Source organism: Amblyomma americanum, chromosome 11, assembly GCF_052857255.1.
Source record: "Amblyomma americanum isolate KBUSLIRL-KWMA chromosome 11, ASM5285725v1, whole genome shotgun sequence".
In the NCBI taxonomy this organism is placed as follows: domain Eukaryota; kingdom Metazoa; phylum Arthropoda; class Arachnida; order Ixodida; family Ixodidae; genus Amblyomma; species Amblyomma americanum.
In genome coordinates, this window is record NC_135507.1 from 105,797,835 (window position 1) to 105,815,464 (window position 17,630).

Consider the following 17,630-nt stretch of genomic DNA (forward strand, 5'->3'; position numbering starts at 1 on the left):
AAATACCCCGAGTGGCCGAATACAAATATCTCGGGATACGGGTAAACAAAGGGCATATGTACACGGAAAAGCACGAGCAGTTTCTCAGCAAAAGGGCGAAGCGATGCCGGGATAATGAAACATAGGGCATTGGGGGGGGGGGGGGGGGAGGTGCAACAGGTATGAAGTCCTCAGAGGTATTTGGAAAGGAATAATGGTTCCGGGGCTTACTTTTGGGAATGCGGTTCTATGTTTAAGCGCTGAAGTTCAGTCGCGATTAGAAGTAAATCAGAGAACTGTTGGAAGGTTAGCAATAGGTGCCCACGGGAAAACCACAAACGAGGCAGTACAGGGGGATATGGCCTGGGCAACGTTCAAAGCACGTGAAGCTCGGAGTAAAGTACTATGCGAAGAACGCCTGAGGAAATTGGACGATAACAGGTGGGCAGCTAAGGTATTTAAATACCTGTACAGAAAGAGCGTTGGCACACAATGGCGGAAAAGAACTAGAAAGCTGGCCAGTAAGTTATGCCAAGACGAGGAAGGAGAAAGAAAGCGCATTGAACGACAGGTCAAAAAGCCGAAGGTAAAAATTAGATTAGATTCAATGAAAAAGGAGCATAGTGTAGAACTATATTGATATATTCAAAAGGCAAGTACCCTCCTCTTTGAAGCTAGGTCACGGTGTCTTAGAACGCGCAGCTACAAAAAGAAATTTAACGAAGATGACACATGTGCTTGTGTGTGGTAAATATGTAGAAAACAATAGTACACCTCATTCTAAAATGTGATGGTATCCATACCGATGTCGATACAAGCAATGTTGCCATCATCACTTGCCCAAGTCTTTTCGTTGAAATGCAAAAACTTTCCTGTTATTGTGAATCTTTGCTTTTAATTGTTGCCATCCCGTATGTAACAACCCTCTTTTGGGGCCTTTAAGGTAATAAAATGAAATGAAATGATATTCGGAAAATTGAAATCTCCGAATAGGAGAGTGCAGGTGTTCGAGTGTTTAGCTTTAATTTCATTCAATGAGTTATTAAAATTTCGAGTGAAATCTGGGGCGTTAGGAGGCCTGTAGCAAGCGCCGAGCAAAACTGATTTAGGTGAAGCGTGGCATAAAACCCATAATATTTCTATATCTGATGAATGGTGAATGGCTGAGCATGATAAATCTCGAGCGGTGGCAATTAGTACCCCACCTCACCTTCTATCTAGGCGACCTTAGCGAAAAACACAGAAAACAGGGAAGTCGGCAAGCACTTCGCTATCTGAAATATTGCTGTTTAGCCACGTTTCTGTGAAAACTATTATGTTACTGGCAGATGAAGTGACGATATGGGAAACAATGTCGCACTTTGAAATGAAACTTCGCACGTTAGTATAGGTTGCTGACAATGAAAGGGCTTCTTGGTGTACATGCCTAGAACGATCTGTGGACAGGTGCGGAGATGGTTGCTATTTTACCTTTTTATTTTTTGTGATGATTCATCGAATATGTAGCGTTCAGCACCAATATGTAATGTTTTGACGCGCAAAGAGAACTTATCGGACGCCGACGTGGCAAAGGCTACAATATATTTGCGGGCGTTACTAACGGGAAGGGAGAAGTCTTTGCCAATACTATAATTGGTGCCTTTCAGCTTAGTTCCTAAAGAAAGGATGCTTTTTTTGTTTTCGATGAGGTGAATATAACCATTGTTGGCCTGGTGCGATCAGTTGAGTGGCGCCTAAGGCGGCGAACACGCTCGATTAGATTTGGTTTGATAGCGATGGCGAATGACTGTTTCTTCCGAATCTGCATACGTTGCAGTAGGGTTTAGTGTCACGAATATTGTAAAATATGAGATTGTTACGGCGAGAGCGATTTTCTGCATCCTCCATATGTGTTTCCATTTTGTCGATCTTGCACGTAAATTTAGTGTTGAAAGCTTTCAGGGCGCCTCAGAATGTAGAGTAGAAAGTTTGATAGTGTGATTCCAGAGTGTCCATGCGATTGTTTGTCGGTCAAGGTTTGTTTCGGTATTTCTCAGTTGGTCTTTAATGTCCTGCTGACCGGAAATTAATGTAGCTTGTGCGGTAGTTAGTTTCTGGATCTCGCAAAGTATGCTCTCGTAACGGTCTGGGCCTGGATAGTTTCAACTCCTGATGATAGCAAAACGGAGAACACGTGAACACTCCGGCAACAATAATACAGCACCACTGAGGGCTCGGCAGCTGCATTAAAAAGTAGTCACTGGTTTTTTTAGCAAATAGGGGAAACTTATTACTAACCTGCATTGTGAAAACCAATGGATTAGTAGCCTGCCCTGATGCTCAGCCATCGAGCCCACAGAGCGGCGGCGATGACAGCAGAGGATTCATGGTTCTTGGTGATGGGACTGGCCACTGATGGTACAAGACGACGTCCTCTGGTGGCGATGAGGGCAGGAGATGGGGCAGCAACTGTGATGGGGCAGGCGGATGAAAAAGGCATTTTTCATGGCACTTCCGTACGACGTTCGCATCTGATGTACAGGAGGCAGACGGCAGAGCGGCGAAAAGCACGTAATAGTGTATGTAATAGATTTATGCAATAGTGTTGGCCAGATATTCAGGGGAATCCCCCAAAGTAGAGTAGATTTGCAAAAAGGAAATAATTACGGGCATCCACCCGAGCGCAGTCATACGGCTGCAAGGAAGAGCTATACAGCTTTTATTATTTGAATTGAATTTTGTTTCTGAACATTTATACAGAGCATGTTTGAAAGAACATCTGGATCCCTAGCTAAGATTCATGCAAATCATTATCATCAGCCTGACTGCACTCACTGGAGGGCAAAGGCCTCTCCCATGTCTCCAATTAATACGGTTCTTTGGCAGCTGCACCCACCGTATTCCAGATAACTTCCTAATCTTATCCGCCCAGCGGACCTTCTGCCGCCCCATGCTACGCTTGCCTTCTCTTGGAATTCACTCCGTAAGCCTTAATGACCAGCGGTTGCCTTGCCTTCGCAATACATGCCCTACCCAACCCCCATTTCTTTCTCTTCATTTCGACTACGATGTCATTAACACGCGTTTTTTCCCTCAACCACTCTGCCCGCTTCCACACTCTTAACGTTACACCTGTCATTTTTCTTTCCATGGCTCGCTGCGTTGTCCTTAACGTAAGCTGAACCCTTTTCGTTAGCCTCCACGTTTCCGCTCGTAGATGAGTACCGGTAAGATAAAGTCGTTGTACGCTTTCCTCTTCAGGGAGATCGGTAAACTGCCATTCATGTAGAAGTACTTGCTGTTGGGCCAGTCAGTAGATTCATCATAAATTTGAATGGCGCAAAGGAACAAGCACAGGAAGTCATGGAGACTGAAAGGGCGACCTCTACCGAGTTTATTGCGGAAAACACCACCTTTATACGTCAGTACATTATCATCTTCAGTGCATTATCATAGCCAGAACTAGCCAACAGGAAAAAATGTACAGAAAAAGATCACTGCCGTTTATGCATAAATGTCTCTCTGTAATTTTTCCTGTTGGCTTGTTCAGTATATGATAATGCATTGATGATGATAGTGCACTGGCGTATGAAGGTGGTGTTTTCCTCAATAAACTCAGTGGGTAGTAGGCTTTTGTTCTGTCTCCGTGTCATCCCGCGTTTGTTCCTTTGTGCCATTGAACATAATGCCATTCATTATCTTAGAGAACCTGCCATATGCGCTCCACTTCATTCTTATCCTTCTAGTTATTTCCCTCTCATAATCTTGATCAGCTGTCACTACCTGCCCTAAGTAGATGTATTTCTTTACCACTTCCAGTACCTCGCTTCCAATTGTGAACTGCTGTTTCCTAGCTAGACTGTTCAACATTAATTGGTTTTCTGCATATTAATTTTTAGACCCACCGCTCTTTCTCTGCCTTTCTAAGTCATTGATCATGATTTTCAGTTCTCCTACTGAGTGACTCAGCAGGGCAATGTCATCAGCGATTCGCAGATTTTTTAGGTATTGTTTATTAATTCTTACTTTCAACTGTTCTCGATTCAGGCCTCGGAATGCCTCCTGTAAACAGGCGGTGAGTAGCATTGGCGTGATCGTGCCTGCTTGCCTGACGCCCTTATGGGAATTTTATTGTTGACTTTATTTTCTTATTCTATTTATTCAAAAACACTGCAGGCCAATATATCCGCCCATGCAGCAGGGGCTATACAAGGGATTTAACATGTTATATACCAAAGGGTTACATGGTTACAATCAATAAGCAAAACAACAAAATACAACGCTCGCTCACTCAAGGCATTGCTTCTCTAGAGCTTTATTTGGAGGACTGGAAAATGGCCCCGGGAATAGTCACTCCTTACAAAAATCTGTTGGAGCAAATGTATTCGTGAATGGTGCTTTCGGCACGACAATTGTTTGAGAATGGCGGGGCGTGGTATGTTTAATTTATGTGCTAAGAGATTATGCATAAATAATAGACGGGAAATTTTTATTTGCACTTCAAGTAGTGGGACATGCTTAAGCGAAAATAGCGCAAAAGACGAGGACAAAAAAAGAAAACAACAGGGCCAGCGCTGTTATTTTCTTTCCTTGTCCTCGTCTTTTGGGCTATTTTCGCTTAAGTATGTATCGCCAACTCGCCCGTCTTGCCATAGTGGAATATAGTTGGCTTCCATTATTGTTGTAGGTGAGTCTAACATCCTGTATTTGTTATAATCCTAACCGCTTTCCGTTGCACCATGTATGTCTGGTATACAGATATACAACCTATGTCCGTAAAGTTCCGAGACTGAGTCCGTTAAAAATATTGCGTTTAACATTTAAATCCTTTGTGCAGCACCACTTCGAAATAATCTCCCTTGCAGTTTATACACAGCTTCCAGCGCTGCTTCAGTCTTGGAAACTGTTGGAAAACGCTTCTTTTGGCAGGGCTGTCAGCTCCTTTCTCGTGGCGTCTTGAAAGGCCTGCAGGCTCCCCATCTAGCGACCTTTTATGGCTCTCGTCACACGAAAAAACAAGAAAAAGTCGCATGGGGGGAGGTCAGGCGAGTTTGGCGAATGGGAAGTATAGTAATTTTGTGCTTGGGGAAAATTTTGTCAGGCTGAGAGCAGTGTGCGGTCATGCGTTATCGTGGAGGAGACTCCGTTGGCCGTTGTTCAGATGCCCATATGTCAGGGCGATGGCGTCGCAGTGCATCACGCATGTGGTGGAGCACACGGATATAAAACTCCTGATTCACCGTCTGCCCTTGTGGGACGAATTCTTCCTCCTGATTCCTGATTCCTAATTCACCGTCTGTTCTTCTGGGCAAATTCGCAGACGTGTTAATGACCGCGCATGCGAACATAATTCCGTGAGAAATTTGTCTGATCAAATTAATCTCCCACGTCACTGCAGGAGTTGTAAAGATTGTGTCCCGGCTTTTAAAGACATGTCAGTCATCGGAAGAGGAAAAAAAAGGAAGGAGAGGGAAATCCTGGAGGCCTACCATATTAGGTTGCAAAGCAGTGACACATGCGTCAGTGCACCGTCTTTAGATCTCACTAACAAGGAATTTGATTTCCAGAGCAAAAGTGTGCATGTGCAAGTTTGACAGGCGAAGTATGTGCCTTTTGTTGTTTTCCAGATATGGAGCGTGTATCCACTCCTTCGTGGATCGCCACATGTGTGTTTTTGTTTTCAGTGTGTCTAAAACGCATGCGCCTCTGGTAGCCTAGGTTGGCTCTTTCTCAAATAAACTTCAGTTTTTAGTCCAGCGTTGTCCTGTGCTCTTCTCCTGGTGTCTCGTGCTTTCGCTGGTGAAGTTATGTCTGAAATACGCGAACTAGCCCACATGGTTAACTTGTTACAGTTTATTTCTTCTTCAGTGGGCATGTCCGTAAACTTCCGAGACTGAGTCGATTAAAAAAATCCGTTTAACATTTAAACGATTTGTGCCGCACCACTTCGAAAGAGTCTCCCTTGCAGTTTATATACAGCTTCCAGCACTGCTTGAGGTCTTGGAAACAGTTGGAAAACGCTTCTTTTGGCAGGGCTGTCAGCTCCTTTCTCGTGGCCTCTTGAATGGCCTTCACGCTCCCTATCTAGCGACATTGTAGGGCTCTCTTTACACGAGGAAACAGGAAAAATCGCATGGGGGAGGTCAGGCGAGTTTGGCGGATGGGGAAGTACAGTAATGCTGTGCTCGGGGAGAAATTTCGTCACGCTGAGAGTAGTGTGCGGCCTTGCGTTATCGTGGAGTAGACTCGGTTGTCCAGATGCCCATAAGCCAGGGCGGCGGCGTCGCAGTGCACCACGCATGTGTTGGAGCACGCGCACATAAAACTCCTGATTCACCGTCTGCCCTTGTGCCTCATCGCGCTCAGGACATGCCGAGGCCGTTACCTGTCCTACAACATAATGAACGGCTTGTGCCCGCCTGAAGTCACCGCAGAATTTGGGATTCTTGCCCCTCTACGGGCCACTGGAAGCGGATTTGCAGTCTTGAAGGTGGAGTGCGGGAGGCAAGTGCGTTTTTTAGGTGACTTGCTACGCGTGTTGTGCCCAGATAAGCAGATGAGCTCGTTTCGTTCACGACGTCTACAAGAACAACGTAGTTTGGTGGGTCAGCTTACCGAGTGGTACTAGAATCCGCCTTTTTCACGACGCGACTGCGCATGCGCCCATCCCCTGGCGGCGGTGTCGCGAAACATATTGGAAGGGTCACTCGCTCCACTCGAGACCGGTCGTGGAAGTGTAAACAAACCGGCTTCTTACGCGAGGTGCGTTGCTGCAGCCGGCGGCCGTTCATCGCGATGCATTTGGCGATACCTACGAAATGTGCTGCATGCGGCAGCAATGCCCAATATGTAAAGGGAAGTAAACTCGGATTTTTTCGCTTTCCGAGCGCTTCCCGGGACAGCCTTCGACGCGAAGCGTGGACAAAAGCAGTTCGCCGGCTCGACGATCGTGCCGCCCTTGGGCACCGTCAAGACTGTGCGGGAATCACTTTGTGACAGGTACGGACGAGGTACTGTGTTTAAATGTGTGTGCAGTCTATCACGAAGTGTTTTATTCATGGGCAGGAAGGCCTCGAATGTCACCGCGGCACCTAGACTTCGTTCCGACGCTTTTTGCTTTCTCAAGCGATAAGGCCAAATGGGCAAGTGCTGTGAGCCGCTTTCAACGCGCGATGGAGCGGGCAACGAATAAGAAGCTACGAGAGCATTCACGCATGGTGCTAAAATTTTGTCATAATCTCCTATGGAAATTTCCTTCTTTATGCCACTACACCCTGGCCAATCCCCCCGTGTGGGTATGTGCCATGTATTAAGAGGCAGAAGAAGAAGGTGCGTTATGCGTGTGTTCGAATCATATCCATGATGAAGAGCTCTGCGTGGTATCGCCGGAATGGATTAATGTGCGCCTCTCGCGCTCGTCTTTATGGACTCGCATGCTTGTTTAACCTATGCAGCGGTGTGTTGTGGGAAAATACAGTGAAATGCTAGCAGAGCTGCTTTGTTGCGAGTACGCTTGTGCTTTTATAGCTCGTGTAGCTATTCTGCAGCGCTTGAGCACAACGATTGCTTGTGCAAACTGTTGTCCCCAGTCGTTTTCGGTACTACGGCGTGCACGATGTAGTATCCACCTTTCATGAATGGCAGGCATATACAGCGGAAAACGCCAACCTTACCGATCGGGGATATTTCATTGAACATTATGTTCCGAATGTAGCCATCATCTCTGAAGCGGCGGCTCTTGCTAGCTGGTGTTCGCATCGCATGCCGGATGATCGGAGATACTGAAGAATTTGCTTCTCGGTGGGCACTACAGCCTGCCTCGGACACTTCGCACCAAGCCATCAGTCAACCCTAGAAATCATCCAGGTACCAGGTGCTGCCCAGGACACGCCATCGTTGACAGATTCCAACAAAACGTGCTCTGCAGCGGCACTCAGTCCGGCCGGGTTGGGCGCGCAGTACCCTACCAGTGAGCTTCCAGCGTTGTACGCGAGGTGGCAGCACAGGAAAATGAAAAAGGCGGATTACCTGAGACCGCGGCTACCCAGAAAGAAGAGGAAAACAACGGGTGCCTCCTGGCGGAATGATACCGTAACGTACCTTGACGGCGTCAAAGTTCCGCGGGCCATGGATGCTTTTCTGCAGAACGGCCAAAAATTTGGCTTACATCCTCGGGTTTGTAGTCAAGAGTTGCTGGCGTGTGCCTGAAGAATTGCGGATAAGGCTTTTACCGAAGAAAGGTCGAGATGCCTTTATGAAGCGGTTGACTACCTTCTAAAGAATGAGCCAATGTCTGGTAGGGGCAGAAAGCGACAAATGAACATGGTTGTCAAACAGTTTGTTGACAATGACCTTAGGCTACTGTTATCTTACAAAGAGGGTAGGTTTATCGTACTGCCTAAAGGTGCGTTTGCTTGAAAAGCGGCTGATGCGATGTCAAAGAACTTCGTCCCAACGAAGAAGACTACCACGCCTGGGACGGAAAGCTTCAGAACTGCTCAAGGATTCCAACTTGCCACGGTTGGAGAAGGCGGTCAACAAAGCGGAGCGAGATAAACTTGAAGTGTTCTTTTCAGTCAAAACTCACAAGCTCGATTATCCGTTCAGGGCTATCGTAATCGAGAAAGGATCCTGGCAGCAGCTGGTGGGAAAATTTCTTCAGCGCCAGTTGAACACGCTTCCGGTGGAAGACTGATATGTCGCTCGAAACTCCGCCAGCGTAGTTTATGAACTGAAGAAGGGCATTCCTGGTGCAACCTCTGCGTTCTCAGTCGAAATAGAAGAGTTATTCTACTCCATACCACATGCTGAACTCTTGTGTACGGTGCTTAATCTCATCGAACAGTCTGGTGCTTTGCGTTTCTGAATACATGTGGTATGAATGTGGACTCTTTCATTGAGCTCTTGATGTTTTACTTGTTGTCCACTATTTTGGAATTTGAAGGCAAAAAGTACGTACAAAAGAATGGCATTTGTATTGTTGCTAGTGTAGCTCCGGTGTTGTGCCAATTTGTTTTGCCCAAGTTTGACAACTCTCTTCGACGTAGCCTAACTGATGACCACGTTCTTCATGTGTTCAGATATGTTGACGATTTTTTAGTTATTCTTAAGCTTGCAACTAGTGACTCGCTTCCAACCATCGTCAACAATGTTCTTAGTGTTTTTCATGACTGTGCTAATGCACTGAATTTTCAAAGTCAACTGTTTTCAGCATCCAACGTCCACTGGACCGAAGTGATGTTGATGGGGGCAAGCAAAAAGCATTAAAAAGGCTTGACGAGGTCCGCACCCCGTGCAGGTGACAACGACGGAGTGCTGACATAAAAAAGATGTATGCAAATTAAAAAAGAATAAAAAGAACTGAAACAAAATACACGTCAGCAAAAATTAAACTCGCGGCGATTACAATTTCACTTCATGCACGGAAAAGAAACGATATATGGAGACAGGGATTTACACTACAAAAACATAGGACAAAATAAGTGCTCGCTTTTTGCACACGGTAATAACAAAAAAATTTCAAGGCAACGCTGCAACAGTGCAACGAGGAAAAAAAACAAGCAAAAAACAACAGGCGCGAAAAAATGTAGCTAACAAGTTTACTTATGCAAACTAGGAGGCTATAGGCTCAAGAAAAACAAATATTACACATTAAAAAACAGAACATTGCAAAGGCACGTTAGGAATGTGGAATGTGCAGGAAGGAAATCAGAAGTTAACAGGCGTCAAGGTGTACCGTAGCTTCTGGCGACTGTAATTTATTCGCGTGTACAGAAGCTTCCTCTGTTCCTAGTTCCTTGTGTAATAGACAGTGTGACGTAATTTCAGAGTCGCAGGTTCCTTGAGATAAGGCTCATTTTTCTTCATTGAGGTTTGATAGCATGAGGCAAGCAGTGAATTGTAACGATTAGGAAGGGGGACTAGACCTAGTTTCTAATAATTGGCCCGGTGTGTGCGTCGTAAGCAGCACTAGAAGAGATACGCACAACTCTCTTTTGCAACTCATGTATTTTGGTGATAATCGTAGCAATGGTAGTACCCCACACTAAGTAGCAGTATCTTAGTGTGGAGAAAAGCAGGCCATGATAAAGCACTAATTTTATATTTTTGCTGCAAAACAAAACTCAAGCGCGATATTATTCCAACGCTACGAGATATTTTGGAGCAAGTCATTTGTACGTGAGCGTCCCATGACAGGTTTTCGTGGAAAAGAACTCCGAGACTTTTGACAACGGACACCATTTCAACGTTGGATCCAGCAAGGCTAAAATTGAAGGTTACGTTGGCCGTTTTTTTTTGCGGAATAAAACTGCTTTAGTTTTTCGAGACATTTAGAAGTACACTGTAAAAAAAAATGCTCCGCAGTACAGAGAAACCCGCTGGTAATGCGTTGCCGGAGGGTTTTCCGCAACATGAGGTACGGACTAAATGTCAGAAACAGAGACTCCGTATGACGACTGTCACATTCTTGGTAACGGAAAGTTACGCCATGCTATGCACGAGACCGAAATCGTTTTTTCACAACGAATGCTTATGTTTTGTTCTTATTGAAGTTTCCGCAATGTGTATGCATACGTCCTCCGTTCACTCGGAAGTCATTTCATGTAGAGCGGAAATTATCTGTATTGTAATTATGTACTTTCTGTAGTACATGAACATGCGTCTTCGTATAGCTTCTGCCCGCAATGTTCACTGCAGATATAGCCGTCCAGGTGCCGAAGAAATAAGTATTATGTGCAAGGCTTTCCTTTACACATATCATGTAGTGCATACATACAAAGAATGCAGGTTAGAATGAAAGAGTGGTAAGTGTTTGGGTGAGTACAAGTACATACGTTTTATTTTCATGGCAAACTACACACATTGTACATCTGCAAATTGCTGTCGGATTCATCTGAAAAGCATAAAAAAAATCCTCATTTAGTGGTCACACAACACCAAATATAAAATTCACAAATACATTTCAACCATCCGCTATTGAACAATCGGCTTTCGTAGAAACTTTCAAAAGCCATTCACCGAGAACCAACCCGTTATAATTTATTGCCCAAAATTCATTTCTCATAACAGTAAACAGTAAAAACCACAGGTCCAGAAAGAAGCAGACAAAATGCGCTTTCCCGGGCGGCACTGTGCGCATGAAAGTCTTTACAGTTGCTTATCATTTTGTGCAAATAGAAAGTAGCTCAGGATGGGGGCCAGATGCAATTCAATGCAGCTGCCTTTCTGTACATAGTACTAAATGCACAACTTAGCGAGCAAGGAACATTGGTAACATCTGAAAAAGGTGGGAGACGCTTGCCGAATTTATTGTCCATCCAATTTGTTATAGGCAAGACAAGACGAAGCGAAAGTCCCGCACTCAGTTTATATCCAGTTCCCGGGCATGCCCGTTGCGGCAGATTATGACGCTTTTCATTATGACACAAACTTGGAATACGGCCCCAGGAAGCACACTTCCCCAAAATCGCATGTTTTCACTCATAGCTTCCATTATCTCAGCATGTGCAAGAAAATGTACTAATATCTGATGTCAGTGAAAATGCAGTCACACGTACCGGAAGCAGCTCACTAAGGCATTCCAATATCTCTGCAGTGTGCCTCACAAGGAACGGATGCTCAAGTTTCAAAAAAGGGCTCTTGGCAGAAATTTAACCAAAGGCCGTTGCCATGTGAACCTTTTCAAAATGATGACCCAGAAAGACGAAGTGTCCTCACGTGTCTGATGCAAAAGAAGGATGAAGGCATGAGTCTTTCTGCTTTTTGAACAGCTGTGATAAGTTTTTTACTGGTACTGCTTGGTGCAGCTTCAGTCTCCTTGACATTTTGTGAAATAATTATATATCTGCGAACGATCTCGCTAGCAAACATTTTGGCACTAATGGAGAAGCAAAAAGACCCATGTCCTAGGCCTTTTTTTGTGACACTAAAGGAAGGCTTGCCTTTTAGAGTCATTGATTACGAAGAGGTCCATGTGGCAACAAACTTTGAGAGAATTCCTTCAAGGGCTCTTTGTTCTCATGAGGTGCCCTGTAGATATATCACAACACCTCAGTGAGCTGTTACCAGCCTTGTGAGTTCACTGTCACTTGACATCAAGGGTATGTACTTTTCCTCGCCACATGCAGCAATGATGTATATGTCAAGAGAAAGCATAAAATATTTCTAAGTGCAATTCCAGATTGCTTGCAGAGGAAAGCACAAGAGTGGCCATGCTCAGCTGTTACCTTTGCTTCTTGCTCGAGTTCTACAGTGAGTACTACGTAATGACAGGTGTCTGCATCAACTCATATTTAACACCCGTCCTGTGCGACCTCCATCTTGCACTACATGACAGGCAACTTTATAACACCCTTCATGCAAACAGTGTCATCAGGGTCGGTGTGTTCTGTCAGTTTCCTGGTCCTGTGGTTTGTGCTGTGTTTTCTACTCTTAAATTATTTACTGCCTTCATTCTCCACTCCATGAAGCCTGAATGTGCTACACTGGGCTGCTCCACGCGTCGTGGAGCAGCCCAGTGGCCATATTTTTTTTCATATGTCGGAGGCACTCAGCTCGAAAGCCATGCTTACTATATTCAGCAGACAAGGGTACATGTGAGACACATAATTAATAACTAATTCTCACAGTGGTATCTGGTGCAAGAATATCTAAATACTACTCAATTTTTGCTTAAGTTTTCAGATACACTCTTAGATTAAAAACATAATTTGGCTACATTAGCAGAAGCACAGCACCAAGGTACTCACCAGTTACCTGAAGCACTGTACGCAAGTTCTCGTGTCATCATGAATACAGCACACTGTCAACGTCTTCATAATGCCAGGTCACTCCAGCACTTCGGTAGCAAAATTTTCCTTTAAAAAAAAGTAGTTTTGTTTATGTTAGACTGGTCATATTTAATTTTACTATATAGTATGTACTTCTCATTTTACTGCCCCAGACTAAAAAATACCCATGATCACGCTTTGAATTATGTCATATGTGATCACCAAATTATGTGATCACCATTATGTGATCACCAATATGTTCTTAGAAATTCTGATTGAAATAAATCTGACAAAATATTATTTCAGAAAATGTGGCACAAGAAAGGACGCTAGCTAGATAAACTGGAGGAATGTTTTCAGTTGCATGCAGCCACCGGCACCATTGCACACAAAATGTACAATAAAGTGGGTTTTACCTTTCCGAATAGAATTTAATGCTGCAAACATTTAAGTAAAAAAATTTCAACCTTCCATTCCGCATAAAGGAAAGAAAATTCCTCTCGTTTTTTCACAAGCCTCTGCAAGTAAACAATTCAGTGAATCTACTCTACAAGTACTTGAATCTATCAGCACGAGACAGGGACGAGAAAAGAAACAAAACAGGCACTGACTCGCAACTGAAGTTTTGAAGTGAACAGAGAGTATACAGAAAAGCCACAAGCCACAAACTACACAATTACACATAAGCTACATCACAACATAAGTAAAAGATTGCCCTTAACATTCCTCTCATCTAGACAGTCCAACCCGCTGCATGTTAACGCTATGGGCAGCACACTCACACATTCGTCACCGAGTCATAAGATGTGTCTAGCCTCGATAATTTTCTGGTTAATCTGCTGTGAACGTAGTGCCAAAATGCGTGTTGCCGAAAGGAATGGCTAGCAGCCTTCACATCCCTTGTAATATGCAGATAAGTTACAACCCCTACCAATATCCAAATACCTCTCATGCTCCTGTAGTTTTACATTGATACACATTCCAGTTTCACCGACATAAACCCAACCACATGATAATGGTATGCAATGCATGCAATGGTTGCAAGGCACATATATGTTGCCACATTTCACTCGACACATGTGCTTTTCCCTAACGAAATTCACAAAATTATTAACAATTTTACAGATTGTAGACAACTTATTAGGGGCCGAACACACCATTTTTACGTCATACCTTCTGGCCACAGTTTTCAAATTTTGCAACAATCTATGTATGTACAGTAACACAGTCAGTCTTTTGGCATCTCACTGGCTGGCCCCAGCCTGATCATGCCAGTCCCTGCGAAGGGGTTTCAGCTTTTAACATGCTAAAGGGAAGAATGGCACAGCATCAAGTAACGAGGAAAGCAGGACAGCACACCCACGCACAAGTGCCAACCCTGGAGCAGATACAAAATCCAAGAGCGCGTGCTTGACATTCAGCGTTGACAGTCAAGGAAACGAGGAAACACGGATTTGAACGCTAAAGATTGAACGAGCCCGATCCTTGGCTGCCAACGCTGAATGTCAAGCACACGCTCTTAGATTCTGCATCCGCTCCAAGGATGGCACTTGTGCGTGGGTGTGCTCTCCTGTTGTCCTCGTTACTTGATGCTGCGCCATTCTTATCTTTAGCATGTCAGACCAACTTGCCCAATCTTATATGCTCAGCTTTAACAATTTATCGCTCGCTTCTGCAATAGCATGGTTGGGAAATCATGCTTTCATTAGCCTTAAAACTTTTCTTGGAAACCAGTTGTCACGCTGTAAAAGCATGGCTTCACCAATACCGAGCCTAGACTTGACGACGCAATGCTATTTTTCACTAGCTTAGAATCGTTCGACCAACAGTCAAGTAACTGCTTAACACTCCTGGGTAAATATTGCTAGCACACATGGCGTGTGCAGAACATCGAGGTAAGGTTCAGAAACCGCAGCTCTTTTTGTTGGGACATTTTCTCCAAGGTAAACTTAAGACAAAGGCCTTGCTCCTTAAACAAGTTCACAATATGTACAGGTCCCACACTATCACCTTTGTAAAAGACCAGAAAATCATAGACGTAGCGAAAGATTTCCCCCAGCCCATGCAATTTCTTGGCAATCATTCCTTCCACCCTGCTTAAGAGAATATTGCTTAGCACAGGGGCAACCTTCGAATCGATACATTTAGCAGACTTTTGAACATATGCCGCACTGCCATACTCCACAAACATGCTCTTCACTTCAAATAAAAGGAGGCAAGTGCCAAAAAAGACTTATGTTACACACCCGTTCCTAAACACGAGCTCATCGTTGTGCTCCGATATACACATTCATAAGCTTTTCACAAGATCTTCATACGGGATAGAATAAAATAGTTCTACATCGACTCTAATCACAAGACAATCCGCTGGATTGTCATTCCTAAGATACTCAACCACACTGCAAATTGAGTACAAGAAATGGATCTTCAAGATGCGAAGTAGACAGATGCTTTTGCAAATAACCAGAGATAATTTTGCATGAATCCTTTTCTGAAATTCATCTGAAGAGCATGTTATTGAATAGCATTTATTTGAAGAGCATGTTTGTAGAGTAGCGCAGTGCGGTATGCGTTCTAAAGTCTCGAATATGTAGTGGTTCAAAGGTTGACCTTGTGCTAAGCAATATTTTCTTGAGTAGGGTGGATAGAATAATTGTCCAGAATGTGCATGGGCCGGGGGAAAAATGTTTTGCTATGTTGATGATTTTCTGGTCTTTTATAAAGGTTGTGATAGTTCGGGACCTGTACATCTTCTCAAGTTGTTTAAGGAGCAAGGCCTTTATCTCAGGTTTACCTTGGTGCAAATGTCCCAAGAAAAAGAGCTGTGGTTTCTGGACCTTACCTTGATGTTCAGCACACTTCATGTGTGCTGGCGAGTGTTAAGCTGCTACCTGGCTACATGTCGACCATTCCAAGCTAGTGAAAGATAGCATTGCACTTTCTAGCGCGGGCTCAGAAATGATGAAATTATGCTTTCACAGCATGACGACTAGATTCCAAGAGCAGATTTTAAGGTTAACGAACGCAGGATTTCCAAACCTTGTTACTGCAAGAGCATATGATAAATTGTTAAAGAAGCTGAGACAGTTTTGCGGTGACCGGCACAATCAGGCTGGGGCCAGCCAGCGAGATGCCAAAAGACCAGTTATGTTACCGTATGTACAAAATTGTCGCACAATTTGAAAAATGTGGCCAGAAGGTATGATGTAAAAGTGGCTTTCTCGGCCCCTAATACGTTGTCTAAAGCATGTAAAATTTTAAGAATAATTCTGTGAATGTGGCTCGAGAAAAGTACACGTGTAGAGTGAAATGTATATGTACCTTGTAAAATGAATGTGGTATCAAATATTATTATCTTGTAGTCTGGTTTACGTAGGTGCAACTGGAAGGTGTATGAATGTAAGACTACAGGAACACAAGAGGGTAGGGGCTTGGCTAGGTGGTTGGGGTAACTCTGCTGTACACTGCACGGGATGTGAAGTCTGCTGCCCTTTCCTTTTGGCAACACGCATTTTGGCAGTAAATTCAGAGAGATTAAATGGGAGATTATCGAGGCTAGACACATCTTATGACTCCGTGAAGAATGTGTGTTTTGTCTATCGTGTTAACACACAATCAGTTGGACTACCTCGATCAGGGAAATGTTGAGGGCGATTTTTGACTCATGTTGTCCTGTATGCTTATCTGTAACTACATGGTTTATGGTATTGCTTGGCTTTTTATATATTCCCTGTTCACGCCAACAAACTTTAGTCGCGAGTCAGCACCTGTCTTGTCTCCTTTCTCATCCCTGTCTTTCACGCTGGTGGATTCACCGCAATGGCTCACCTATGCAGAAATCCAAGGCATGACATTTTCCTCTTCACACTCGTGGTTCAGCGCATAATATGGCAAAGGCTTTTCAATTCCAAGGAAAGTTCATGGCTCCATTGAACACTGCCTCCTGCTTACAAGACAGAGCAGCAATCATTGTAGATTCTACCTGTGACACAAAGAGCAAAGTTTTAGTTTGAGTGGACTAAACTAGGAAAGCAGCACAATATATCTATAGCCAAATAACTGAACTGGAAGAAATAGAGGGTAGTGTAATAGTGAACACACCGATATACTGCAAGTGAGATATATGCATAATATATTGCAATATCCAACACTGCTACCATTGCCTTAGCCAACTACTTCATAAATAACAATAAATTCAGTATCACAAAAATACTGATAACGTACTATTAGTGTTAATAGTAGCAGTGCAGGTTCCATGAACAAAAAAGGGCCCAGTGCTGACTGTCGTTCCCACAGCAGCCTTGTGACCAATGGCCGGTGTAAAAGAAAGAGGAGGAATGACTGAAAAGAGAAAGAGCCAGGGGGAAGGAAAATAGGTATAGAAGGGCTTAGGATATCATAGGCAAATAAGGTTGTTTAGACAGTGAGCACAAAATAAACATTACCACACAAGTAAAGACATACAAGACCAAACAAATATATCATTGTGCAGAGTGGCAAACTTGATGCCATTTAGCCCAAAATATGTTTTCAATAAAGTTATTATAATTATTGATAGAACTGACTGAGTGAAACCATAACAGGTATGAACAAGGAAGTTGCTAATATTCTGGCAGAAATTAAAAGAAAATGGATCTGGCCAGGGCATACAATGCAGAGAATGAATCACCAATGGTATCTTAGGGCAACAGAATGAATTTGATGGATTTTAATGGCACAAGGGAATCTGTGGCCAAAGAGTACCTTAGCACAAGTTAATTTCATCTACTCAAGGTGAAATCAGAGACCCATTTCCCAAGCATTTCATTCCAGATAAGCTGAGCACCACGCCAGGAAACAGCTTGTGCATTGTATCGCAACAAAATGAATTTCACCCTAAGGAAAATATAGCAGGAGATAGCT

General features: G+C 43.8%; 1 protein-coding gene and 1 long non-coding RNA gene across 2 annotated transcripts in view; one reads left to right on the forward strand and one right to left on the reverse strand.

The window, feature by feature from the left end:
* The window catches only part of LOC144110270 (uncharacterized), a 492,558-nt gene that overhangs the window by 430,522 nt on the left and 44,406 nt on the right, over nt 1-17,630 (forward strand). The gene's annotated exons all lie outside the window — the stretch shown is intronic.
* LOC144111217 (uncharacterized) lies at nt 12,740-17,064 on the reverse strand. Its single transcript, XR_013310002.1, has 3 exons — nt 16,953-17,064; nt 16,557-16,710; nt 12,740-12,815 (listed from the first exon to the last, which is right to left on the reverse strand). It is a non-coding gene; the product is annotated as an uncharacterized LOC144111217 (long non-coding RNA).